This window comes from Macaca nemestrina, chromosome 4 (assembly GCF_043159975.1).
Source record: "Macaca nemestrina isolate mMacNem1 chromosome 4, mMacNem.hap1, whole genome shotgun sequence".
NCBI classification, from domain to species: Eukaryota; Metazoa; Chordata; class Mammalia; order Primates; family Cercopithecidae; genus Macaca; species Macaca nemestrina.
This window is the reverse complement of record NC_092128.1, coordinates 123,835,344-123,862,716: the sequence shown is the minus strand read 5'-3', so window position 1 is coordinate 123,862,716 and position 27,373 is coordinate 123,835,344. Positions and strand designations below refer to the sequence as shown.

Sequence of the window (27,373 nt, the reverse complement as noted above, 5' to 3'; positions counted from 1 at the left end):
GAGTATTCCATCAAACAACCACAGAGTATGTATTCTTCTCATCTGCACATGAAACATATTTTAAGAATGGCCACATGGTTGGCCATAAAGCAAGTCCCAGTGAAATTTTAAAAATCAAAATTATACTAAGCACACTCTCAGACGAAACTGGAATAAAAATAGAAATCGATACCAAGAAGATCTGTCAAAACTACACAAAAACATGAAAATTAAACATGTGCTTCTGAATAACTCTTGGGTGTACATCAAAATTAAGGCAGAAATTAAGAAAATATTTGAATGTAATGGAAATCATAGACAATTTATCAAAACGTTTGGGACATTGCTAAAGCAGAATGAAGAGATAAATTTATAGTGCTAACTGTCTTCATCAAGAGGGTAGAAATATCTCAAATTAATGACCCAACATTGCAACTAGAGAAACTAGAAGAAAATAATCCAACTTCAAAGCTAGTAGAAGAAAAGAAAAGTCTGAGAGGAACTGAATAAAATTGAAATTCAAAAGTACATACAAAATATCAGTGAAAACAAGAGTTCATTTCTCAAAAGAATAAATAGGATTGACAGACCATTAGCTAGATTAATGAATTAAGAAAAAGAAGAGAAGCTCCAAATAAGCACGAACAGAAATGACAAAGATGATGTTACAACCAATCTCACAGAAATACAAAAGGTCCTCATATACTATTATGAACACTTCTACACACACAAATTAGAAAATCTTGAGTGAAATGAAAACATTCCTAGAAACACACAACCTCCAAAGATTGAATCAGGAAGGAAGTAAAAACTTGAACAGATCAGTAACAAGTCCAGATATTGAATCAATAATAGAAAATCTACCCACAAAAAAGAGCCCTGGACAAGATATATTCACAGTCAATTTCTACCAGATGTACAAAGAAGAACTAATACCAATCCTATTGAAACTTTTGCAAGAAATCAAGAAGGAGGGATGTCTCCCTAACTCATTCTATGAAGCCAGTATCATCCTGATACCAAAATCTGGCAGAGACATGACCAAAAAGGAAATCTTTAAGCCAAAATTCCTGATAAATACACTTGGAAAAATCCTCAACAATGTACTAGAAAATCAAATCTAGTAGCACATAGAAAAGTTAATTCAACATGATCAAGTGGGATGTAAAGTTGTTTCTACATACATGAATTAACAAATGTGATTCACCATATAAACAGAATCAAAGATAAAAACTATATGATCATGTCAATAGACACTAAAAAGCCTTCACAACAAAATAAAATCCATCAATAAAATCTGCCATAAAATATCTAAAATTCAATTTTTAGATATTTGTGATGATTAGAGTCATGTGTTAGCTTGACTAATCTATATGACCAAGTGATTTAATCAAACATTAATCTAGATATTGCTGTGAGGATACTTTGTAGGTGTGCTTAACATCCATAGTCAATTGACATACTTAAAAATCAATGATCCTATATATCTTTTTGGTTCTGTTTCTCTAGTGAGCACTGACTGATACAATTCTAACAGATCATAGTTTTATGACCCCCGTGTAAGGATCTATTTCATATAGAAGACACAGAAAAGTGTTACTCTAGGCAGCTCCTTCTTTATTTGAAGCCTTTAGAATGCACTGGTTCTAAGAGAGATGAGTGATATCATTAAATTGGGAGTATCATCCAGCCTGTTTAGGAGAAACTGAAGAAAACAGTGGCAGAGGACACTGAGAGGTAGTGAGTGGTCTAAACTTGGTGGGAAGATCATGGACAGTAAGTGGTTTGTGATAAATATTCTAGCACAATACTGTCTACTCTAATGTAACTTTCTTTCCTCAATTCATAGTAGGTTTTTAGTTTTCAGAATTACATCCTATGGTGGCTAATGTTACAGGAACATTTACAGCATTACTATTTTGGAGAGCACAACTTTGTCTGTCAATTTGCCATTCCCAGCTAATTACAAGATTGTGTAAAAAGGAGAGTAATTATCATTTACTGAGGCCCTACCATGTGCCTGGCATAGGTTATCACATTCCCCAGTGCTTTCAGAGTAGCCATTGTCCCCAGTTCCCCATTCATTAGTATTGCCAATTCAAAAGCAAAAGACAACTATGACAAATGATGGTATGTATAGGAAATATGCAGACCTCAGATTTAAGATTAGGGAAATAAAGTTGAGAATACAAACACACACATGCACACACACACATTACTTCTAATCATTTAACTTACATTTCAATATTTGTAGCTGGTTGTTAATTGTGTTATCAAGAGTTTGTTTTCTCTGAATATATTAATAATATCATTCTCTTATTAGTAGAATATTTTATGTTAGAGACAATCACCTCAATTTGTTCCTGATTTTAGCTATTTAAAGAGGTTGATTTTCTTTTTTTCTAAGAAAAGTAGTTTCCTGGCACCTGAAAGTGGCTTAAGTGTTGAATAGAAATTAGTCATGGCAATTAGAAATAATTTTACTACAGATTCTATGAGAATAATGACGTTGTTTCTTGTGGCAGGAAGTCAGGGACCCTGAACAGAGGGACCAGCTGAAGCCATGGCGAAGAACATAAATTGTGAAGATTTCATGAACATTTATTAGTTCCCCAAATTAACACTTTTATAATTTCTTATGCCTGTTTTTACTGCAATCTCTGAACATAAATTGTGAAGATTGCATGGACTCTTATCACTTCCCCAATCAATACCCTTGTGATTTCCTATGCCCGTCTTTACTTTAATCTCTTAATCCCATCATCTTCTTTGTAAACTGAGGAGGATATATGTTGCCTCAGGACCCTGTGATGATTGTGTTAACTGCACAAATTGTTTGTAGAGGGTGTGTGTTTGAACAATATGAAATCTGGGCGTCTTGAAAAAAGAACAGGATAACAGCGATGTTCAGGGAACAAGGGAGGTAACCTTGAACTGACTGCCGGTGAGCTGGATGGAACAGAGCCATATTTCTCTTCTTTCAAATGCAAATAGGAGAAATATCGCTGAATTCTTTTTCTCAGCAAAGAACATCCCTGTGAAAGAGAATGTCCCTGAGGGTAAGTCTATAGATGGCCCCCTTAAGGTGACCGCCTTTTATGGTGAAGCCGAAGGGATGAAACAAGCCCCAGTCTCCTGTAGCGTTCCCAGGCTTATTAGGACAAGAAAATTCCCACCTAATAAATTTTGGTCAGACAGGTAGTCTGCTCTCAAACCCTGTCTCCTGATAAGATGTTGTCAATGACAATGCATGCCAAAACTTCATTAGCAATTTTAATTTCGCCCCATCCTGTGGTCCTGTGATCTCACCCTGCCTCTACCTGTTTTGCCATATTTTATTACCTTGTGAAGCATGTGATCTCTGTGACCCACACCCTATTCGTGCACTCCCTCCCCTTTTGAAAATCACTAATAAAAACTTGCTGGTTTTACGGCTCGGGGAACATCACAGAACCTGCCGACATGTGATGTCTCCCCCGGACATCCAGCTTTAAATTTCTCTCCTTTGTACTCTTTGCCTTTATTTCTCAAACCAGCCAAGACACTTAGGGAATAGAAAAGAACCCATGATAAATATCGGGGGTGAGGTTTTCCCTGATAATTTCTATTTAAGTGTATCAAGTATAAGTACCATATATGGTATATCCAAATTTTCTCCTAATGTGATGCAATAGGCACACAGAAGCACTTTCTAGTTCACAGATAGGTTGTATTACAAAAGATTGTTTCAGTAAACTGAATATTTGGAGTTGCTTGAAGCCACTTCCCCTAGAGACACATTTTTAAATGGTGTTTGATTTCTATATGAAACATAAAATTTAAGAAGAAAACATTTTATCTATTGTGTGACTGAAACATAATACAAAAGAAAATGTGAAACTTTATTTAAGATCATTACATCATAATAAGAACAATTCGCTTACTTCATTTTATTTGAGAATTGCAATGTACTTACGTTGACTAGTTTCTCAGGGGCCAGCCAGGTAGTCTGTGCACCAGTACTGATCTTTGGGAGGAACACTAGTCTGCAAGTGTTTGGAATAATTGACTTCATCCATCTTATCTCAGTAATAGTGTATGACTCTAGATTCTCTTCTTGGCTCAGTTTTTCTGGCTCAATTTTCTCAACCTGATAGTTAAATTTATTTCTATTTCTTCTATATTAATTATTTCCTACAGGAAACTGTTTACTGTTGTGTTTAAGAGGCAATGAATCCAGGTGACAAGTGTCCAATAAGACACAGCTATGATTTTTGCCCCAATCTCTTTCTCAGTGAGAGGAAAGAATTGTCTTGAGAGGACACAAGTAGTAGCTTATAGCAAGGGAGGGCAGAGTCCTGAAAGGCAGAAGCAGGAGGAGTCCATTCCACCACTGCTGGGTTTCCCACGCAGAAATAAGCTGAGGGTGCACTGAGCAGGGAGAAACCTTAAATGGAGGAAGAGCGTGGATTCACGTGATTGCTCAATTAGTCTTGGTCTTTCTCCATTTGAGAGTGGCTAGAAGCCTATTTACATAACTGATTGGGACAGAAAAATGTTGTGGCCTGTCAGAAAATCCATTCACTTGCAGAGAGAAGACTATCAACTGAACAACTTTAAAGAAAACTGGTAGGGAAGAGTGGAAGCATTCTCTGCAGGGGGTGTAATCCAGTTCATTTAATCAATGTAGCTTTACTCTGATTTCTTATCTTTACAGTTTAAAGAGCTAAAAAGCAAGACCCTCTGGTGATTCTTCCATTGTGCCTTCTTTCTGGCCTCTTGGATTTAGTTGGGGCATCTGTTGATTGATTTTATTTAAGGCACTGTTCTTGATTTGCTTCTTTTGCTACCATCCCTCTGTTTTCAATCTTCAGCAAACATCTTCTATGTCTTATTAAGGAATTTAGCATCTCCTGCCTAAACCATTGTAAAAGTCATATTTGTGGATATTTTTTGACATGAGAATATCCATACAATTTACTTTCCCTGGTAAGGTCAAAATTCTCTTCTGAAGAGTTAATCATAGTTGAGCAATCCCCCAAAATCCCACCTAAAATTAAAAAAAAAAAAAAGAAAACAAGAGAATATAAAGCCAAATAAGATATCTCTGATATTATTTTCCAACTGTGTACAGGGTCTTATTGTTGGGAATTAAGGTCCTTCTAAGCTTGCCCTAACTTATCTTTCTTAGATATTTACATGGATAATATCCTCTATGTTCTAGCCATGCAATAGCTCTAAACTTTCTCAAAATATTATGTTAGTTTCTCTGCTGGGAGAAAATACAGGGAGGCTAAAATGCAGACTGAACTGAAGTTAGTTAGACAACTGTAGCTCAGTCACTGTCTGGCTGAGCTTCCCACTCTTGGCAGCTGACTTAATGTTTCTTCACTCTTTACAGACGGATAAAAATGGCAAATTTTAAGTGTTTATATATGGGTTAAATGAGATAATATAATCAGATATTTAAACACAGTGTTTGTTCAATAAAAATCAAGTGTTGCAATTACCTTACGAAATTTATACACACAAATCCCTCTTCCTGGAGAAATGGGTAAATCTCAGCTCTAACATCTTGGGCTTCAGTTTCAGCTTCAATATCATCTCCCCTTTAAATTAAATTTCATTCTTTTATTCCAATGAAGATTTTAACACATAGAAAATGTATATTTTACTGCAATTAGAAAAGGACATTTTATAGTTCCTACTTAAGAGTGAATCTTTCAATGGCATGAATAATCTATTTAGATTCATATTTTCATAATGCCTGGCACAATGTGAAGTCTTAATAAATTGAATTATCAGGAACTGATGTTAATTTGACAGATGGTCTAGGAGAATTTTAAAAGGTGCACAGCACCCTTCTAAACACAACCTGAGAGATGCTTGCACTTTTAGAATTCCTATACCTTCCTAGTGTCCCCTGGGACCTCCCCCTGCAGTAGCGTTGGTCTGACCACTGGGCTACTGGACTCGTGGCTTAGGCTCCTCCTCCCAGTGTTTCCCTCCGGACTCCTCTTAGAAGAAACCCTCTGATGATTAGCAGCATGAAGAGCATAACTGGTAACTGCAGAGATGCAGTTCAGCTGAGGAGGAAAGTGGTAATGATTCTTTGAAACATAAAAGAAAAAAAATCATTCCTGCACTGCTTTTGTCCTTCACCTGACCTTGCCCTTGCTCTCCCTTCTCCCCACTCACACTTCCTCTCCTCCTCAGTCACCTCCTCCTCCCACTGACTCATTTCCTTCAAATGTCCCATGCAGCTCTGACTTTAATCATGTTCCTCTGATTTTATGATGAAACACAGTTCTATGTCCTTCTGATGTTGAATTATTGTATTTATATTATTACATCATGGGAGTTAACAAAGTACCCTGCGCTATGCATCTGTTATTTCATCCAGAAAGACAATGGGGTAATGCAGTTGTATGGCACGGGGGATTTGTGGTCATTACGTGCTGTTTTGTATTGTCTGGTCTGGACTTCAAGTGCTGCAGATTGAGTTAGTCATACTCTTCAATTGGTGGCCAAATGTAGGTCTGGACTGATCCTCACTTTCACTAATATGAAGGTTTCTCTATGCTCACATTTCTGCTAAAGTGTAGCAATAACCACCTATGAGTTTAATCAATTAAAACTAATATATTATATATAAAAATATTTATAAATGATACCTTATGATATTTTATATGTATAATTTGTATTTGGTGTTTTTACTAATGGGTGTAAACATCTCTTTGCCAGTTAGCTTGTATGGCTCCTTCTGCTATTCATTGCACCTGCATACCCTCAGCCCATTTTCCCATGGAAGCAACTGTCTGTGTCTCCATGGCATGCAGGATTTCAGATTAATTTCTTCTTCATTTTAGACATAGCAAATCACTTTCTCAATCTGTTCATCTGCCTATTAACTTTGATAATGGTGCCCTTTTCTGAAGATAATTGATCGCTTTTGTATAGTCATATTAATGCAGTTTTATCTCAAGGTTTATGCTTTAGATGTTTTGCTTAAAATATGTCACTTATAGAAATTCAAGAAAATATTATTTTACATTTTTATATTAAGAACATAAATCCATATTTTAAAAATTGTATTTTAGTCTATTTAGGTTTTACATTTTTATTTCTATCTTTACTTTTTTATTTGTATTGAAACTTAAGTGCAGTTTCCCCAACATCACGTTAAACAACTTATTTTTCACAGTTTGTTTATGTTACTAACTTCATTATATATTTACTTTCCATACATACATTGATGCTTCCCTGAGCTCTTTTTTCAAATCCATTAGTCTGTTTATTATCTTATGTATACTGTAATGTATTCAAATATAGAATAAACAGTTTGGGGGATGGATAAGAATCAATAATATTTTCCATCTTTCAAAACAATATAAAGATGTCTATAAATTGGGCAATAGATCAAATGTTTACTCCATAATGGACAGGGATTTCGAGAATCCATGATAGGTAAGAATATTTCTTAAACTATCCTGAAGCCTATGTAGAATGACTATAGAGTCTTTTTGTCTGACAACTGCTAGAAGGAAGAGAGACAGTGACTATTAGAAATATGTTTATGAGGCACATTAATATTTTAAACAACATGTTATATGGAAAATATGTAGTTATAGAGTCTGGTACTTACGTAATTTGCCAACAGAATGAACAGTTTGTCTGATAAAAATCACGCTATTTTGAAGTACTTTATCACATGATTAAAAATCACACATTCTTGGGAGGCCAAGGCAGGTGGATCACCTGAGGTCAGGAGTTTGAGAGCAGCCTGGCCAACATGATGAAACCTTGTCTCTACTGAAAATACAAAACTTAGGTGGGCATGGTGGTGGGCACCTGTAATCCCAGCTACTCGGGAGGCTGAGGCACGAGGATTGCTTGAATCAGGAGGTGGAGGTTGTAGTGAGCCGAGATAGTGCCATTGCACTCCAGCCTGGGTGACAAGAGCAAAACACCATCTCAAAAAAAAAACAAAATAAAATAAAATAAATCAAGATATTCAAAATGCTACTAATATTCTAATTAGTAATAGAATATTTATTGTTATATTCTTCGACTGAATTTTATGTCTTTTAACTTTTTCATAAAATAAATATTATTTTTACAAACAGAAGAAGAATTATATATTTGAATGGTAACTGGATTCAGGATTTTTGTTTGTTTGTTTAATGCGAAATGCCATTATGTCAGAGGCAACCCTGCTGAGGCACTTGTACATGTGACCTACACAGGCTTTCAAAGGTCAACAAAAATTGTGATTGCTTGCAGATTGCTTTGACATTTTTGAACAAGTTCACAAATAAAAATATGTGTTTAATCTTGTGTCCTTTCACTGAATATTTTCCTTTTCCTAGTCTCACTTTCCCAATAACCTTTTTTCTTCTGTTACTCTTTTTTGGCTCTTATTTCTCCCTCTAGCCACAATTTTGATCTGAATTTAGGATCCACAACAGCAGTTTACTCTATGTCTCCTACCATAGTTCTCTCTGTCTCTTTTCTTGATCACTCCTTTTCTGGTAGGTTTTCTCAGACTCAAGGGGGAAAAGGGGCAAACAGCCTGCTGAAGGAAGCAATAGAATATTGTTACAGCTCATCAAAAATGGAAAAAAAAAAAAAAGAGAGAGGTACAATTTGCAACATAAAAACAGTTGATCCTACTCTCAAAAAGTTACTCTAGGATGAACTACAAATAGCAGTTCACTATTATGAAGTGGATGGGGGCATGGAGGGAGTGAGCAAAGGAGAGAGAGAGGGAGAATATGATTAAGCCATGATGGGGCCAATCCCTCAGGAAGAAGCCTTGAGTATACACTTCCTACAATGTGTTTCCATAATCTTCAGGTTTGAAGGATGACTTGGCAAAATATAAAATCTTTGGCTCGTAAATTTATTTCCAGCCTCCTTCTGAAAATGTTGCTAATTTCCATCATGCTTTGATTTTTTGCTGTGGAAAAGAAATCTTATACCATCTTGATTTCATTTCATTGTAAATAAGGTGGTATATTTCTTTTGCCGGGAAACCTAGATTAGATAAGCTTTACATGGATATTTTCTAATTTTCTAACTTTTAAGATTCTGATTTGAGCTGTTCTTTTACATTTGCAAATGTTCATTTATTAATATTTAATTTTTTGTTGGAGTATTTTGTAGTCACTTCCTTCTGCTTCATGGTTCATATTTTGGGAAGTATTCTCATCAGCTGAAAAATTTATACTTCATTTTCCATCTCATTTTAAGGTAGCTTACACAAATATCTGTCATTTCATAGGTGTTTTAACATTCTTAAATCACCTTCTTAGATGTTACTTGACCAGAAGTCACAGGCATTTTTATGGTAGTGGTGAGGTCCTTGGATGAGTTATTAGATTTTATATTTTAAAGGTGCCCATCCTTTTGGTTCAAGAAGAGCATTGGGAAGGTGTTGGTATGTCCAATGACACCAGGATGCTTTTGTTTCTATGTTTTTTTTTTGTTTTTGTTTTTGTTTTTTTGAGATGGAGTCTTACTCTGTGCCTAGGCTGGAGTGCAAAGGCACGATCTGGGTCACTGCAACCTTCGTCTCCTGGGTTCAAGCAATTCTCCCACCTCAGCCTCCCAAGTAGCTAGGATTACAGGCATGTGCCACCACTCCTGGCTAATTTTTGTATTTTTAGTAGAGACAGGGTTTCATCATGTTGGCCAGGCTTGTCTTCAACTCCTGACCTCAAGTGATCTGCCTGCATCTGCCTCCCAAAATGCTGTGATTATAGGCATGAGCCACCATGCCTGGCATTTTTCTATGTGATTCTTAAGTTTTATCACCTCCTTTCTTCTCTCCCTTCATCCCCAAGACCCCAAGGGCCACCATCCCATTGAAGCCACTGCTTCTTACTTAGAATCAGTGTTCTCTTAGGACTGCCCACTGACCCTGTGTACTTCTGAGCCCCTTCCATTCCGTTTGTTGGTAGTGAGTGCTCTGATCTTCCAGGTCTCAGCTCTTCTTACAATATATCTCCTTTCAGTGTGGGACCTGTTCTTTGTTGCATGATTTTATCTAGTCCCATCACCATTAAGAAACAGCTGCATTTTTTTTTCCTGTGTATTCTTTGTGGAAACGCTCTTGTGCACCACATGGAGCTGAACTTGCTTGCCTGAGTACCTTCACAGTGAAGTGTAATTGAAGTTTGGAGTACTCTCATCTCCTACGTATGTTCTCATGGATTTAGAAAGGTTTTAAGCACTCTAATGTTTGAGCTATATAATTTTGAAGAATGTCTATAGAGACATGTGTTTTTCTTTTTTTTTTAGTTTTCAGTGTCTTGTGGGAATCTCAAGTTCTTTGTAAGTTCTTCTATTCTGAATATCAGAAGATGAAAGAATTTTCTTGTCAAATGAGCATTCTGCAATATAAGTGATATGCATAGTGTCATAATGGGTTTTCCTATTGCACAGGTATTCAAGAAGGGTATTTGAAACACCTGACATTGTTCAAGCTTAGTGTTTCCACGGGGAAACATTTGTGGGAACTCATTTCCAAATGCAAATTCACATACTTCAATATCACATCCTTGTAAGTTGCAACATGCGAGCAAACAAAAGTATTCCTTTGAAAGTTTGTAACTTGTAACCTAGAAAAGCAGTCAGCTGCTTCTAGCCACTGGTAAAAGTGTTATACACCACCTGGTGCACTGGTTCTTGAGCTTCACTGTATATAGGAAGCCAACCAATAGAGAAAATTATGAAAAATGTGTATTTCCCCACCAGACCTGCAGAAATTCTGATATAGCAGGTATCTGGGTTGAGCCCCAGTGTTCTTCACTTTTTATCATTGAAATTCATTATAAGATCTCTGGTTATTCTAGTTGAGAAATACTGTCTCACGCCTTTTGTATTATGTTGTTCCTCACATCTGCTTAGCCTTCCTTCACTGCACTAATTGTTAAAAATTACAGAATATACTTTACTACATTAAATAATAGTTATCCATTCTGATAGATTTACATTCCATGAAGTGGTGTCTATTTTGTTCTTTAAGATATTCATAGTAAACAGCACATTATTTGTGTATTGTAAGTGGCCAATACATATTTATTGAACATGTGAATAATTGAAAATGACAAAAGTGGCTGGGCGCAGTGGCTCACACCTGTAAACCCAGCACTTTGGGAGGCCGAGGTGGGCGGATCACGAGGTCAGCAGATTGAGACCATCCTGGCTAACACGGTGAAACCCTGTCTCTACTTAAAATTTTAAAAAAAATTAGCTGGGTGTGGTGGCTGGTGCCTTGTAGTCCCAGCTACTCGGGAGGCTGAGGCAGGAGAATGGCGTGAACTCGGGAGGTAGAGCTTGCAGTGAGCAGAGATTGCACCACTGCACTCCAGCCTGGGCAACAGAGCGACTCTGTCTCAAACAAACAAACAAAAAAGAAAATGACAAAAGCAACCAGCTATAGATAATCATTTTTAGGTTATTAAAATTAAATTTGAGTGATTGATATTTTAATGTAACATATAGAGTGCATTTATCTATTTTAATATATACTTCATATTCTATCAATTCAAGGCCATTAAGTTGTCAAACTGCCTATAAGTACCAACAAAAATTAGAATGTAGAAATGATTATTTTAAGATTTTTTTTTTTGTAAATAATTTAAACTCCTTCATTTGAATTAAAAGGAAAATATGCCCAGAGGTATTAAAGCACCTATCTCCCATTACACACACCCCTTCACGTGCTGGCCCACTCAGAATCAGTGAGGGCCAGGGCCCAGGATTCTTTTCTTGGCAACTTGATGCTACTCTAAAGGGAGCTGCCTGTTGAATAAGATAAGTTTAGGTTGATCTTCCAGGGTTTTGCCCTGGTTTAAACTATAATGTCATTGAAATTAATATTCAGAATCCTGAGTCTCCTGCTCTGAACTTTTATTTTCTTGCTCAATTTTTTAATTTTAAAATTGATGTATAATAATTGTACACATGTATGAGATACCTACTGATGTTTTGATTCATGTAATGTATAGTGATCACGTCAAGATAATTAGCATATCTATCATCTCAAACTTTTAATATTTCTTTCTGTTGGGAACATTAAATATCCTTCTTCCAGCTATGCAAAACTGTATGTTATTGCTAACTACAGTCATTCTACAGTGCTATGGAATACTAGAACTTGTCTCGCCTGACTTGCTGTCATTTCCTTTTCTGTTGTAGGTGCTGCCCCTCAAGTCCTATATTCAATGACTCTCAAATGTCCTTTTCACTTAATTTATTGGCAACCATCTTTATTTCCAATAGACAAATACTGATTGGCTCTTATGTTCAAGATTTTAAAAAAATGATTCTAATTATTCTTTCATTATGGATTGCTATAATTTAATGTAAAAATTTATAGTTGCCATATCCATTTCTGATCATCCACCATATTTAGAAACTTTACTGAATACATCACAAACATTACCCCATGTCTTCCTCAATGTAGTTCTGCAGCAAATATGGAACGACCTACAATACATAGATGAGGTCACTGCAATTCAGGCAGCACTTGCATTAAGAGTCTGCAAACTGGCATTTGTAATTTCATTGACTACTCAACTTGTAAATTGTTCCTCTAAAAGTTATATTACACAAAGGAGAGCACATGGTGCCTCAGAAGCGAGTATTTAGCTTCAGGTAAGCGTCAGAACTATCTTTCTTTTATTTATTTCTTTATTACCTGAGAAATTTATGGCTGGACCTCTCCCAGTTTAAGTACTGAATCTTATCGTTAGTGTTTCCTGGGTGATGGACTGTGTATCCAGGCCTCAGGGATCTTTTTTATTCATAAATTCATCTCCTAGAGCCTCATCTGCCTGGAAATAGGTATGTCAAGATGGCAGTTCTTATGAATTTTCCTTACCTAGGATTTAATTAGAGTCCATTGTCCCTTATTCTCCTCTGACATTAGTTATCAGGTCCCTTTCTCAATTCCAGGTTCTGCCAAAACAGAAGCAAGCACACAAAGCAAAGCAAAAGCTCACAAGATCCCTCACAGTCTTGTTCGAGTGCAATGCATATACAAAAAAATGCTCAGCCCATAATGCATTTTAATTATTAAGCCAACATCAACTTTTATTAAATGGTATCTACTCTCCAATTCTTTAGCATTTCAAAAATCATGGGAACCTACGTTCTCCTGTTGCTATAAAATCAATTAGTATATTATATTCCTTCCCATTCAGAAATGTGACTTTTTTGATGTGCTTGCTTCCTTGATGGCTTTTCAAGACATGGAAGAAACTTATTTAACCCTGCCTTACCCAGACCTCTCAAGTAACACTTAACTGAACTTAATTAATTGGTCTTTCTTTCCCTCTTGGTCAGCGGCATCTGTTCCCCCTTTCCTCTCAGCCCTGATCAATGAACACAAATAATATACATGCATTCCCCACAGTGGCCATACCATTAATATGTGTGTATAAATAGCTCATGCTTCATTGTAATTCAGTGTCATGAAAACTTTGCTTAGATGCTTCTGAGTGTTCAAGGCATAGGTCTAGACCAAGTGTGCATTGAGAAATGAAGGAAGAGCAGGGTAGCTCTGTTGCTACTGTTGGTGATATATGTGATGTGATGTGTAAATCATAGTCACTGCTTGATATGGTTTGCCTGTGCCCCCACAAAAATCTCATCTTGAATTGTAGTTCCCAGAATCTTCATGTTGTGTGGGGGGGACCAGGTAGAGATGATGGAATCATGGCGGAGGTCTCCCCAATCCTATAGTCTTGATAGAAAGTTAGTTCTCACAAGATATGATAGTTTTATAAGGGGCATCACCCTTTGCTCAGCAATCATTCTTCTCCTTGCTGCCATTTTGTGAAGAAAGAGGTATTTGCTTCCCTTCTACTATCATTGTAACTTTCCTGAGGCCTCCTCAGCCATGATGAACTGCAAGTCAAACCTCTTTATCAAAAAAATTACCTCAGTCTTGGACATGTCCTTATTAGCAGCATGAGAATGGACTAATACAGTAAACTGGTACCAGGAATGGGGTGCTATTTTAAAGATACCCAAAAATGTGGAAGCAACTTTGCACCTAGGTAACAGGAAGAGATTGGAACAGTTTGGAGGGCTTAGAAGAAGACAGGAAAATGTGGGAAAGTTTGGAACTTACTAGAGACTTGTTGCATGGCTTTGGCCAAAATACTGATAGTGATATGGACAATGAAGTCTAGATTGAGGTGGTCTTAGGTGGAGATGAGGAACTTGTTTGGAATTGCACTAAAGGTGACCCTTGCTATGTTTTAGCAAAGAGACTGGTGGCATTTTGCCTCTGCCCTCAAGATAAGTGGAACTTTCAACTTGAGAGAGATGATTTAGGGTGTCTTGAGGAAGAAATTTCTAAACAATAAAAGTGTTCAAGAATTTACTTTGGTGTTGTTAAAATCATTCAGTTTTATGTGTTCACAAAGATATGGTTTGGAATTGGAATTCATGTTTAAAAGGGAAGCAGAGAATAAAAGTATGGAAAATTTGCAGCCTGATGATGTGATAGAAAAAAAAAATAATAATTCTGAGGAAAAATTCAAGCCAGCTGCAGAAATTTCCATAAGTAAAGAGGAGCCCAATCTTAATCGCCAAGACAATGAGGAAAATGTCTCCAGGGTATGTCAGAGGTCTTTGTTTGAAATGATTGTTTTCTGGTACCAGAAAGAAATAGCACTTGAACATACATTTAATTTATTTAGTAAGGCCATTTTTACTTTTTGCAGAAGGGGTACACTTGTCAGCAGTTTTGCCATGAGACTACACTGAACAAAGGAAACAGGGTCATTTATAACCTGACACGTTTACCCTATTGCTGTGTCCGGTTTTTATTGGCTGGAACGGGAATTTATATTTTGTATTTGTCTTGATTGGCTAGCAACTAAGAACTTTTAAAAGAGGCAAAGATAGAGGAGAATAAAGGAAGGAGGAAGTAACTTGTGGAATGTTGAGAAAGGTAAAAACACTTTTAAATAAGGAAGAGGAACAGGCTATGACCCAATGCTTACTTGGACTAGTATAAGCATGCCAGGGCAAATATTTAGGCTAAATTGTCGGAGTTCAGAAAATAAAGTACACTGATTTTTTTTCATTACGGCTAGCAGATATTTAAGAATGTTAGCACAGGTCTTTGAATAAAGTTTACTTCTAAGAGAAGTTACTATTTATTTTTAACTAGATGGTGAGGAAAGTTTTTTAAGAAGAACCTCTACTTTACTTTTTACATCTTCAGAGCTATCCTTCCCATCACAGGCCCAGAGGCCTAGCAGAAAAAAAAAAAAAAAAAAAAAATGGTTTAGTGGGCCAGGCCCAGGGCCTCGATGCTTTGTGCAGCCTCAGGACTTGGTGCCCTGCATCCCAGCCATGGCTAAAAGGGGTCAAGATACAGCTTAGTCCATGGCTTCAGAGAGTGCAAGCCTTAAGCCTTGGCAGCTTCCACGTGGTGTTGAGCCCGCAGGTGCATAGCAGTCAAGAATTGAGGTTTGGGAACCTCTGCTTAGATTTCAGAGGATGTATGGAAATGCTTGGATGTTCAGACAGAAGTTTGCTGCAAGGGCAGAGTCCTCAGAGAGAACCTCTGCTAGGGCAATGTGGAAGGAAACTGTGGGGTTGGAACCGCATACAGACTCCCCACTGTGGCACTGCCTAGTGGAACAGTGAGAAGTGGGCCACCGTCCTCCAGAACCCAGAATGGTAGACCCACCGACAGCTTGAACCGTGCACCTGGAAAAGCCACAGACACTCAATGCCAGTCCATGAATGCAGCCAGGATGGGGGCTGTACCCTGCAAAATCACAGGGGTGAAACTTTTCAAGATCATGGGAGTCCACGCTTGCATCAGCGTGATCTGGATGTAAGACATGGAGTCAAAGGAAATCATTTTGGGGCTTTAAGATTTAATAGCTGCTCTGCTGGACTTTGGATGTGCATGGGGTCTTTAGCCCCTTCAGTTTGGGCCAGTTTTTCCGGTTTGGAACAGGTGTATTTACCCAATGCCTCCACCCCCATGGTATCTAGTAAGTAACTAACTTGCTTTGATTTTACAGACTCATAGGCAGAAGGAACTTGCTGTGTCTCAGATGAGACTTTGGACTTGGACTTTTGGGTTAATGCTGGAATAAGTTAAGACTTTAGGGGATGGTTGGGAAGGCATGATGGTGTTTTGAATTGTGATGATGTGAAGATTTGGAAGGGGCCAGAGACAGAATGATATGGTTTGGCTGTGTCCCTGCCCAAATCTCTTATCTTGAACTGTGGTTTCCATAATCCCCACATGTCGTAGGAGGCACCAGGTGGAGATAATTGAATCAAGGGGGTGGGTCCTCCTATCCTGTTCTCATGATAGAGTTAGTTCTCAGGAGATCCGATTTTTTTAATAAGGGGTTTTTCTCTTTGCTGGGCACTTCTCCTTTCGGCCATATGTGAAGAAGGATGTGTTTGCTTCCCTTTTATGACTGTACGTTTCCTGAGTCCTCCTCAGCCAGGCTGAACTGTGAGTCAATTAAACCTATTTCCTTTATAAATTATCCAGTCTTGAGTATGTTTATTAGCAGTGTGAGAATACACTAATACACTGCTCAGCACCTCTTGATGCGAGCACCTTTCCAAATGTTTGAAATGGATCCAAGACCTCCCATTGATTGTACCATCTTATTACTGTGTCTAAATATTTCTATTCCGGAAAGAAAGATATATTTTTGTTTCTCCTTGGGGCCAAGATGGAGTGTCCTATCTATACCACCCATCACACAGAACATTGAAGTGCGTGTATATTAGTGGTGAGAAGAGAGGTGGCCTGGGGGTGACCTTAAAAAGAAACATATAGAAATAAGTCCAATGCTCTCAAATTCTGGATCTAAAAGGCAACAAAGAGAATCTCAGTGGTTGATGTGTGGGAAGTAGAAAGTGAATGAGTTTGAGATTATGTATATATATACAAATAATATCAAATTATCAGTTTTCTCTGACAAAAGTCTTAATTATGCTTCATGGTTTTAAACATATGCAGTGTATGTAGCTGCTACTTAGAATATAGAAAGCTGGAAGGAATATTGTTTCCACCCTTACATAAACACAACAAAAACATGCTGGATTGTCTATTAAATTACCACTTTCTTCAACCTACTAGAGTGCTGAAGACAAGAAAACAAACTGAAGAAAAAGAACCTCCAGGGAGATAAGGAGGCGAGCATTTGTGGGAAAAGATACAGCTGATGACAAGAAGTCTGCTAAATTTTGAGTGAATAATTGAGGCCAAGGGTGGGCAAGTGTGACAGTATAGAAACCCTCAGCACCCTTTTCTCACAGATCTCTTGAGAAATATGGGAACAGGGCGAGATGCAGAAGAAAATCTCCTTTGTGGTGCAAGTGTAAGGGAGAGAACAGTGGTGCCCACAGCAAAGCTTCACTAAGGTCCTTCACTCCTATCGCTCCTATGTACAAAACCAAAAGCTGGTCCAGGAAGGCTTGCCATGGAAAATCGATGGCAGTTGTGGTAAGGGAAGATTGAAGGAGGGAGACAGAGAGGAAGAAAATAAGGAAGAAGTTGCTTTTGGAGAAAGACAAGAAACATCCAGACTGTTAGACATCTTTCCGGCCAGACCTACTGAGAAAAGGGTACCGCACCTACCTAAGACTGTAGTGAACCAAAACATTTCTTGGAAGAAAATAGCTTTTTCCCATCTCTAGTAGTTGTCGTTTCAACAAGAATTTCATAGAAAAGCATCCTTTTGAAAGTATGTTCCTGGCACAACTGGCAATATATCATCTCTATATTCAAGATATAATTCAAGATATAATCAAATATAGGTCAGGATGATTATTTTTGAAATGTATACCAATCAATTGTATTGGAATAAAGACAAATTTCTATCTTTGATAACCTGGGAATATTTTTTGAGACACATAGTTTTGGATGTCAAAGAAAGAGAAAAAATGTTAGAGACAGCTAAGAGGATGGGACAAGGAACCCAGGCCAAGTTTTCAGGCAGGAATATGAAAGGGGTGATTAATGAATCATAAGCAGACCGACTTGACTAACCCATAAAGGTGAGGGCTGCTTAACGGGCCTGGACGCACATGAGGTGTTGGCACAAACCAGCTTAAAGGTTGGGGGTCGATGAGGACAATGTTGAGTACGTGCTTATTAAGTAATTAGGAAAGTGTCAGTTATGCCTTTGACCAGGGCAGAAAGAGACTGGCAACAGGGGGATTTTCATGAAGCTCTTCTACAAATGCTATCTGTGGGTTTGTTCAAAGCTTGAGCTCAAATAAGGTCACAGATGTGGAAAGGAGGGCACCTGTGTAATGGGGATCTGCTGGAGCATTCACATCCCAACCTAACAGTGTGCATAACAAACACATTGTGCACTCACCACAAGAACAGTGGCATGTCTGAAGAATACTCATTCTTTTTAAAATATATTGATTATCCTTCAGAATCATAGTTAGGAAAATGTATGCAGTTCTAATCTTGAGATCTAAAGACTAGAAGAGTAAATGCAAATTGTACTAACACGATATATTTTGCCATAAAAAGATCATTCCACACTCTTCATCTCATGTGGATCATATTAGCCAACATGTTTTTATCAAAACTTCCATTATTATATTATTATTGACATTATTAGCCCAAAGAAACAGAATTTGAAATTGAAAATAATAGTACCAAATGTATGTATTCAAATAATATCATTTACTCAGGTATAGCAAACAGAGGATGAGATTAAAGATCCACGACAAAACAAAGTAAAGAAAACAGAATTAAGAAATCCTGATATACATAAAGTTAGTGTCTTTTCAAGTTTCTAAGAGATTTCAGTCTCAAAAGCCTGCAAATGCAAAGCAACATTGTAAATATTGCAGTGATGTGGGATCTCTCAAAGATACCCAGCTGTATTAGGGTTCTCCTGCGAAACAGGAAGATACACACATATAAAATGCGGTTTGGCTCACCTGATTATGGAGGCCCAGAAGTCCCACAGTCTGCTTTTTGCAAGCTTGGGAGAAGCAGCAAAACAGAAGTGTAATTCAGTTTTAGTCTAAAGACCTGAGAACAGGAGTAAGGTTTGTTAGTGTAAGTCATGGAGTCCAAAAGCCAGAGAATAAGGAACACTGATATCAGAGGGCAGGGGAAGATGAATGTCTCAGCTCAAAAAGAGAGAGCAAAACTTGCCCCTCCTTTATATGTTTGTTCTATTCTGGCTCTTAATAGATTAGTTAATGTTTACCATCATTGGTGAAGGCAATCTTCTTCACTCCGTCTTCAAATACAAACGCTGATATCTTCCAGAATCACCCTCACAGATACATCCAGAGGTAATGTTTTACCTACTCTCTGGATATCCCTTAGCCCAGTCAAGTGGACACATACAATTAGCCATCAATGCCATCTATGGGACCAGAAGAGAAATCAATACAGAAAGATCAGTGTGAGGCCATCAGCTGCAATAAGGAGGGATAAAAGTCATATGCCAAATTGTCCCGGTCCCCAAACTATGACCAATGACTCCCTTCTCTCAAGCTGATAATCTACGATATTAGAGAATGTGGTCATGAATAAAAATTTATTTGTAACATTTTGAAATGAAGCTAATGTAAGAAAATGGCAAAAGGATATGATGCACTATTAACTCGGACAGAATTATAAGTTATTTTACACTCCAAACTAGTAGCTTCTTCCTCTGTTAATCACATTTTACCTACTGGACACTGACATAATCCAGGAATTCTTAATCCACATTCCAAATCTTTTAGTAATGACTTTCAAGTAGCAGGATTTCTCATGGTTTAATACTAAAATAATGACTTATTAAATTAGTAATTTATATACATCATTAAATTAAATTATATATTAAACAGATTATTTGGTCATCAATCCAAGAGAATATTAATGAACTTGGTTAACCATGAGCTCATCCATTAAAGAGGAACACTAGGGCCATTTTCAGACAATTCCAGTCATGCACAGTACATTACATTCTCATGTCCTTAACCAGGGCCATAGAAAAACCAAGAAAAAATATTATTGGATAATTTACTTCTTCTCTACTCCTTTTTTCTTTTGAGACTTTGTTTTCTGTGCTCAATGTAATGGAGTTTATTAAAGCTCTGTTCCAATTTAGATGGAATGCTTATTCTTCCATCCAAATTTTGAGACATTTTCTCCATGGGGATTCATATGTAAGCATCCATTCACCTGCAGCAGTCAAAGAAAACAAAAGAGAAGATGACATTTCTTGTCTCACCTCCACCAGTCTCTAGGGGTCTGAGAATCCTACCAGGGAGCAGGCCAGGGAGCCAAGATTGCCTGTTTATTCGGTCCCATTCAGCGGCATTTTGTCCTGCAGCAAACAGATTTCTCCCCTCCTTATAAAATATCCTTCCACAAGGGGCAGTTTATTCAGATCTGCTGTGGGATGTATCCAGAACCTAAAGATAAGCATTGTTAATGAAGTCAGCTACATTCTAGTTGCAAAGAGTCTCTTACCTATAATCTTCATGCTGAGCACGAGAGATAGAGAGAATGCACTTTCAACTACAGGCTGTCAATGAGCAGCTGAATTCACCAACACCACAATTACTCCTCCTCCAGATTTTTGGCAACATCACTTCACAAATATTCCTATGATTTACTATAACTTTAGTTGGAGTTTTTATTAGTATTCTTATTATTTGAGGACAAAACACCCTATGTGACACAGAGCAGTTTTAATTCCACGCTCTCATAGGCTTTTCTTGTCCTGACCTTGGGAAAGACATAATCTGTCTCTTAGCCCACAGAAAGCTCCATCTCTGTGGCAGCTAGAATTTCAAATGACCCCAAGGTTACCACCCACTAGAGGAGACACCTGTGTAATACCTGCCCCTTGAGTGTGAGCAGGTCCACTGAGCAGGATTTTTCTAGGCACCCCTTTCATTAGATTATGTTACATAAGACTCTGTTGTAGTAAAGAGCAGTAAACTATCCAGTTGACTTTCAAGAAGTGAGTCTTGTCAGAGGTCCCTGTGGCTAGAATCTGAGAATAGCTTTTAAATTATGAGAGTGATCCCCAGATACAAACTAGGAAGAAAACAGAAATCTCAGTCTTACCACTGCAAGGAAATGAATTCTGCCAACAGCCCAAATAAGCTTGGAAGCAGACCCTGAGTTTCAGATAAGGTTGCAGTGCTCATCAGCATCTTAATTTTAGCCTGGTGAGAAACTGAGCAGAGGACCCAACTAACCTGTGCCTGAACTCCTGACCCTCAGAAACTACGGGAAATACATGTGTATTGCTTTTTTGTTGTTTGTTTGTTTGTATGTATGTATGTATGTATGTATGTATGTATGTATGTATGTATGTATTTTGAGATGGAGTTTCACTCTTTTTGCCCAGGCTGGAGTGGAATGGCTTGATCTTGGCTCTACCACAACCTCTGCCTCCTGTTTTCAAGAGATTCTCCTGCCTTGGCCTCCCAAGTAGCTGGGATTACAGGCTTGCACCACATATGAGTATTGTTTTAAGCCACTGCATCTGTAGTGATTTGTTCTCCAGCAATAGAAAAGCAACACAATCTTCCTGCAACCTCTACTACACTACCTATTGTAAATTCTGGAGGAATATTACCAGTATCTATAAAAGTGTAATATGCACTGTGAATTAGTATTTTTGCAAAAATCAGCATAACATATATGTCTAAAGTTTGCATAAATCTCAAACACTTAAATAATTAGACTTGAGTTCTAATCAATGATAATTTGGTACAAAATACTGCAATCTAGGTAACATTTATTTTCAAACTTGATGTTTTATATGTATTTTATTCCCTTAGCAGTTGCCTATCCAGTTCCAGCTATCTTAAATGTGTTATGTGGTTTCTACTGCTTTACAATTCAACTCATAATATCCTAATTCAAGTAGAGAATAACAAAATCAGCAGTATGTATTCTTTTGAAATTCCTGAGCAAATTTAGATGACAGGTGTAGAAATTGCATGACTAATTCAGAGGATATGAGATTGAAAAGCCGTATACTAGGTGGCACGTACGATATTTCCATCTCATTCAATTCACAGAGCGTAGCCCTCAGAATCACCTTTTATTAGCAAAATGTTTGAGGACTGATATAAATTTGAACAAGTGGCAAAGCAATTTGTCATAGATCAAAATACCTTTCCTTCTTTGCTACCGCAAGCATTTAAAGCCTTCTTGCATGTTTATGTTCATTAATTTCACTCCATGGGCATACTGTAGCATGATAAAACACTGGGAAACAAAATACTGTATTGATAAGTACTTTAAAATGCTTACAAGCTTCGAAATGAATTATTTGTCTAAATAAGTTTATCTGATTACAAAAGGAAATAAATATTCATTGTGGTTAATGTGGAAAATACAGATAAACAAAATAAAACATCAGGAGTACTTCCAGAACTCAGTTTTAAACATTCTTAGTAATATGGAACGTATCTGCAGAACATTTGAAAATAAATAATTGTTAGGTTAAAAATAAAGACATTTATACTACAAACAAACAATTCAAAAATAAAATTAAGAAGTCATCTTATTCACAATGATAACGAAACAAAGAATATGCTTAAAAATAAGCTTCATCAAAGAGGTGAAAGATTTGTATAATGAAAACTACAAAACTTTAATAAAAGAAATTAATGGAAAGATAGCTTGTGTTTGTGAATTGGGAGATTTAATATCTTTAACATGTTCATACTAGGCAAAGTGATCTACAGATTCAGTGCAATCCCTATCAAAATTCAAATGGCATTCTGCTATGGTCTGAATGCTTCTGCACCTTCAAAATGCATATGTTGAAATTCTACCCGCAAAGTCTACGGTATTACGAGGTTAGGCTTTTGAGGTAATTAGTCATGAGAACAGAGCCCTCTTGATTGGGATTAGTGCTGTTATAAAGGAGACCCAAGAGAGATACTTACTCCTTTCTGCCATGGAAGGTTAGAGAGAGAAGGTGGCTGTCTATGAGGAAATGTGCTCTCAGCAGACACCAAATCTGCCAGCACCTATTTGACTTCCAGCCTCCAGAACTGTGAGAAATAATCTCTGCTTTTTATAAGACTCCCAGCCTATGCTCCTTTGTTATAATAGCCAGAATAAATAAAAACACAACCTTTACAACAATAAAATAACCTTAACATTTATATGATACCACAAAAGACCCCAAATAGGGAAAACAGTCTTGAGAAAGAAGAACAAAGGCATAACACTTCCTGATTGTAAATTATAGTGTAATGCTACAGTAACCAAAAGAGTGTGGCCATGGCAAAAAAGTATGCGTACAGACAAACAGAATAGAACAGAAAGTTCAGATGTAAATCCATGCATGTACACTTCAAAAAGGTGCAAAAACACACAATGGGGAGAGGTAGTCTCTTCAGCAAATGGTACTGGGAAAGCTGGTGTTGTGTTTTCTTCAAATTTGCTCATGAGGTCTCTCACTGGAGAACTTCTAGGAACCCTAGCCCAGACAGACTCCAGGGATTTGGTTCTGGATGTTAATAGTGTACCCATCCTGGGCACTTCTTTATGCTGGTGAGTGACATAATGCCTTTTTGTTCAACCCATGACCTAGTAACTCTCTGAGAGAAAAGCTGTTTATACTATCAGACAGCATCATGGCTCTTGTCTCCTCTGTGTCCAGCTTATTCCTACCAAGATAATCACTCTCTAGGAAAGCCCTGGCCAGGAAGAGAGTTTGGTTCGGGTGTGTGGGTCAGGTGAGACACAAAAGAGACCTCGCAGGTCAAAACACAAAAATCACAGAAGCAATTTTAATATTTAGAGATTCTGGAGAAAAGAAGGCAGCACACTTTGTGGGGCCAACTGTCCCAAGGGTGACCGAAACCTGCTTCTGGAATGAGAAACTCCAACTTATATTCAAAATTGATGCTGAGTCAACACAAAATTATAGGAATTCACGACAACTGGATAAGCACATGCAACAAAACAAAACAAGAAACCCACCAAAACAATAACTATCTTACAACAATGTATAAAACCAAACTCAAAATAGATGAAAAATTTAAACATAAGACTTAAAACTGCAAAACTCTTGAAAGAAAACATACAGAGAAAGCTCCATAACATTGGATTTGTCAATTATTTCTTAGATACGACAATAAAAGCACAAATGACAAAAGAAAAATTACACAAGCAGAAAAGCTTCTCCATAGCAAAGGAAACAATCAACACAGTAAAAAGGCAGCCTATAGAATGAAGGAAATACCTGAAAAACCGTACATACCATAATGATGATCCTTATACATGGTTTGAAAAAAAATGGGCAAGAGACTTCAATAGACATTTCTCCAAAGAAGACATTTAAATGGCCAACAGGTACTTAAAAAAATGTTCAATATCGCTGATCAGGGAAATGCAAATCAAAATCATACTATTAGTATGACAATTACCAAAGAGACAGAAGTGTTGGTGAGCATGTGGAGAAATTAAAATCTATGTACACTATTTGTAGAAATGTAAAAAAGTGCAGCTACTATGAAAAACAGTACAGAGTTTTCTTAAAGAATTAAAAAGCGAATCACTATGTGACCCAGCAATCTCACTTCTGGATATATATTTTAAAAGTTGAAATCAGCATCTCAAAAGATATTTTCACAGTCATGTTCATTGCAGCATTATTCACAATAGCCAAGATATAGAAACAACCTATGTGTTTGTTGACAGATGAAGGGATTACGAAAAAAACAACTATGGTATATAAATATAAGTGAGTATTATTTAACCTAAAAAATAAGACATTCTGCCCTATGTGACAACACGGATGAACTGGAGGACATAATGTGAAGTGAAATTAACCAGTCACTGAAGAACAAATACTTCATCATTCCATTTATATGAGTTATCTTTTATTATTATTATTATTATACTTTAAGTTCTAGGGTACATATGCACAACGTGCAGGTTTGTTACATATGTATACATGTGCCATGTTGGTGTGCTGCACCCACTAACTCGTCATTTACGTTAGGTATATCCTGTAATGCTATCCCTCCCCCCAACCCCCTCCCCACAATAGGCCCTGGTGTGTGATGTACCCCTTTCTGTGTCCAAGTGATCTCATTGTTCAATTCCCACCTATGAGTGAGAACACGCGGTGTTTGCTTTTCTGTTCTTGTGATAGCTTGCTGAGAATGATGGTTTCCAGCTGCATCCATGTCCCTACAAAGGACACGAACTCATCCTTTTTTATGGCTGCATAGTATTCCATGGTGTATATGTGCCACATTTTCCTAATGCAGTCTGTCACTGATGAACCTTTGGGTTCGTTCCAAGTCTTTGCTATTGTGAATAGTGCTGCAATAAACATACGTGTGCATGTATCTTTATAGGAGCATGATTTATAATCCTTTGTGTATATACCAAGTAATGGGATGGCTGGGTCAAATGGTATTTCTAGTTCTAGTTCCTTGAGGAATCGCCACGCTGTTTTCCACAATGGTTGAACTAGTTTACATCCCATGATCAGTGTAAAAGTGTTCCTATTTCTCCACATCCTCTCCAGCACCTGTTGTTTCCTGATTTTTTTAATGACTGCCATGCTAACTGGTGTGAGATGGTATCTCACTGTGGTTTTTATTTGTATTTCTCTGAGGGCGAGTGATGATGAGCATTTTTTCGTGTGTCTGTTGGCTGTATGAATGTCTTCTTTTGAGCAGTGTCTGTTCATACCCTTTGCCCACTTTTTGATGGGTTTGTTTTTTTCTTGTAAATTTGTTAGAGTTCTTTGTAGGTTCTGGATATTAGCTCTTTGTCAGATGAGTAGATTGCAAAAATTTTCTCCCATTCTTTAGGTTGCCTGTTCACTCTGATGGTAGTTTCTTTTGCTGTGCAGAAGTTCTTTAGTTTAATTAGATCCCATTTGTGTATTTTGGCTTTTGCTGCCATTGCTTTAGGTGTTTTAGACATGAAGTCCTTGCCCATGCCTATATCCTGAATGGTATTACTTAGGTTTTCTTCTAGGGTTTTTATGGTTTTAGGTCTAACATTTAAGTCTCTAATCCATCTTGAATTAATTTTCATATAAGGAGTAAGGAAAGGATCCAGTTTTAGCTTTTTACTTACGGCTAGCCAATTTTCCCAGCACCATTTATTAAATAAGGAATCCTTTCCCCATTTCTTGTTTTTCTCAGGTTTGTTGAAGATCAGATGGCTGGAGATGTGTGGTATTATTTCTGAGGGCTCTGTTCTGTTCCATTGGTCTGTATCTCTGTTTTGGTACCAGTACCATGCTGTTTGGTTACTGTAGCATTGTAGTATAGTTTGAAGTCAGGTAGCATGATGTCTCCAGCTTCATTCTTTTGGGTTAGGATTGTCTTGGCAATGCAGGATCTTTTTTGGTTCCATATGAACTTTAAAGCAGTTTTTTCCAATTCTGTGAAGAAAGTCATTGGTAGCTTAATGGGGATGGCATTGAATCTATAAATTACCTTGGGCAGTATGGCCATTTTCACAATACTGATTCTTCCTATCCATGAGCATGGTATGTTCTTCCATTTGTTTGTGTCCTCTTTTATTTCACTGAGGAGTGGTTTGTAGTTCTCCTTGAAGAGGTCCTTCACATCCCTTGTAAGTTGGATTCCTAGGTATTTTATTCCCTTTGAAGCTATTGTGAATGGTAGTTCATTCATGATTTGGCTCTCTGTTTGTCTGTTACCAGAGTATAAGAATGCTTGCGATTTTTGCACATTGATTTTGTATCCTGAGACTTTGCTGAAGTTGCTTATCAGCTTAAGGAGATTTGGGGCTGAGATGATGGGGTTTTCTAATTATACAATCATGTCATCTGCAAACAGGTACAATTTGACTTCTTCTTTTCCTAACTGAATATCTTTTATTTCTTTCTCTTGCCTGATTGCCCTAGCCAGAACTTCCAACATTATGGTGAATAGGAGTGGTGAGAGAGGGCATCCCTGTCTTGTGCCAGTTTTCAAAAGGAATGCTTCCAGTTTTTGCCCATTCAGTATGATATTGGCTGTGGGTTCATCATAAATAGCTCTTATTATTTTGAGATAAGTTCCATCAATACGGTTTTTAGCATGAAGGGCTGTTGAATTTTGTCAGAGGCCTTTTCTGCATCTATTGAGGTAATCATGTGGTTTTTGTCTTTGATTCTGTTTATGTGCTGGATTACGTTTATTGTTTTGCATATGTTGAACCAGCCTTGCATCACAGGGATGAGGTCCACTTGATCATGGTGGATAAGCTTTTGGATGTGCTGCTGGATTCGGTTTGCCAGTATTTTATTGAGGATTTTTGCATCAATGTTCATCAGGGATATTGGTCTAAAATTCTCTTTTTTTGTTGTGTCTCTGCCAGACTTTGGTATCAGGATGATGTTGGCCTCATAAAATGAGTTAGGGAGGATTC

At 37.4% G+C, this 27,373-nt stretch overlaps 1 long non-coding RNA gene across 1 annotated transcript in view; it reads right to left on the bottom strand.

The window, feature by feature from the left end:
- The window catches only part of LOC139362556 (uncharacterized), a 30,546-nt gene extending 10,178 nt beyond the window's left edge, over positions 1–20,368 (bottom strand). The window contains exons 1-3 of the long non-coding RNA XR_011621707.1: positions 20,220–20,368; positions 19,203–19,364; positions 18,928–19,021 (exon numbers count right to left, since the gene is read on the bottom strand). This is a non-coding gene — a long non-coding RNA (uncharacterized lncRNA). The remainder of the gene's footprint in view (positions 1–18,927; positions 19,022–19,202; positions 19,365–20,219) is intronic.
- Between the last annotated feature and the right edge of the window lie 7,005 nt (positions 20,369–27,373).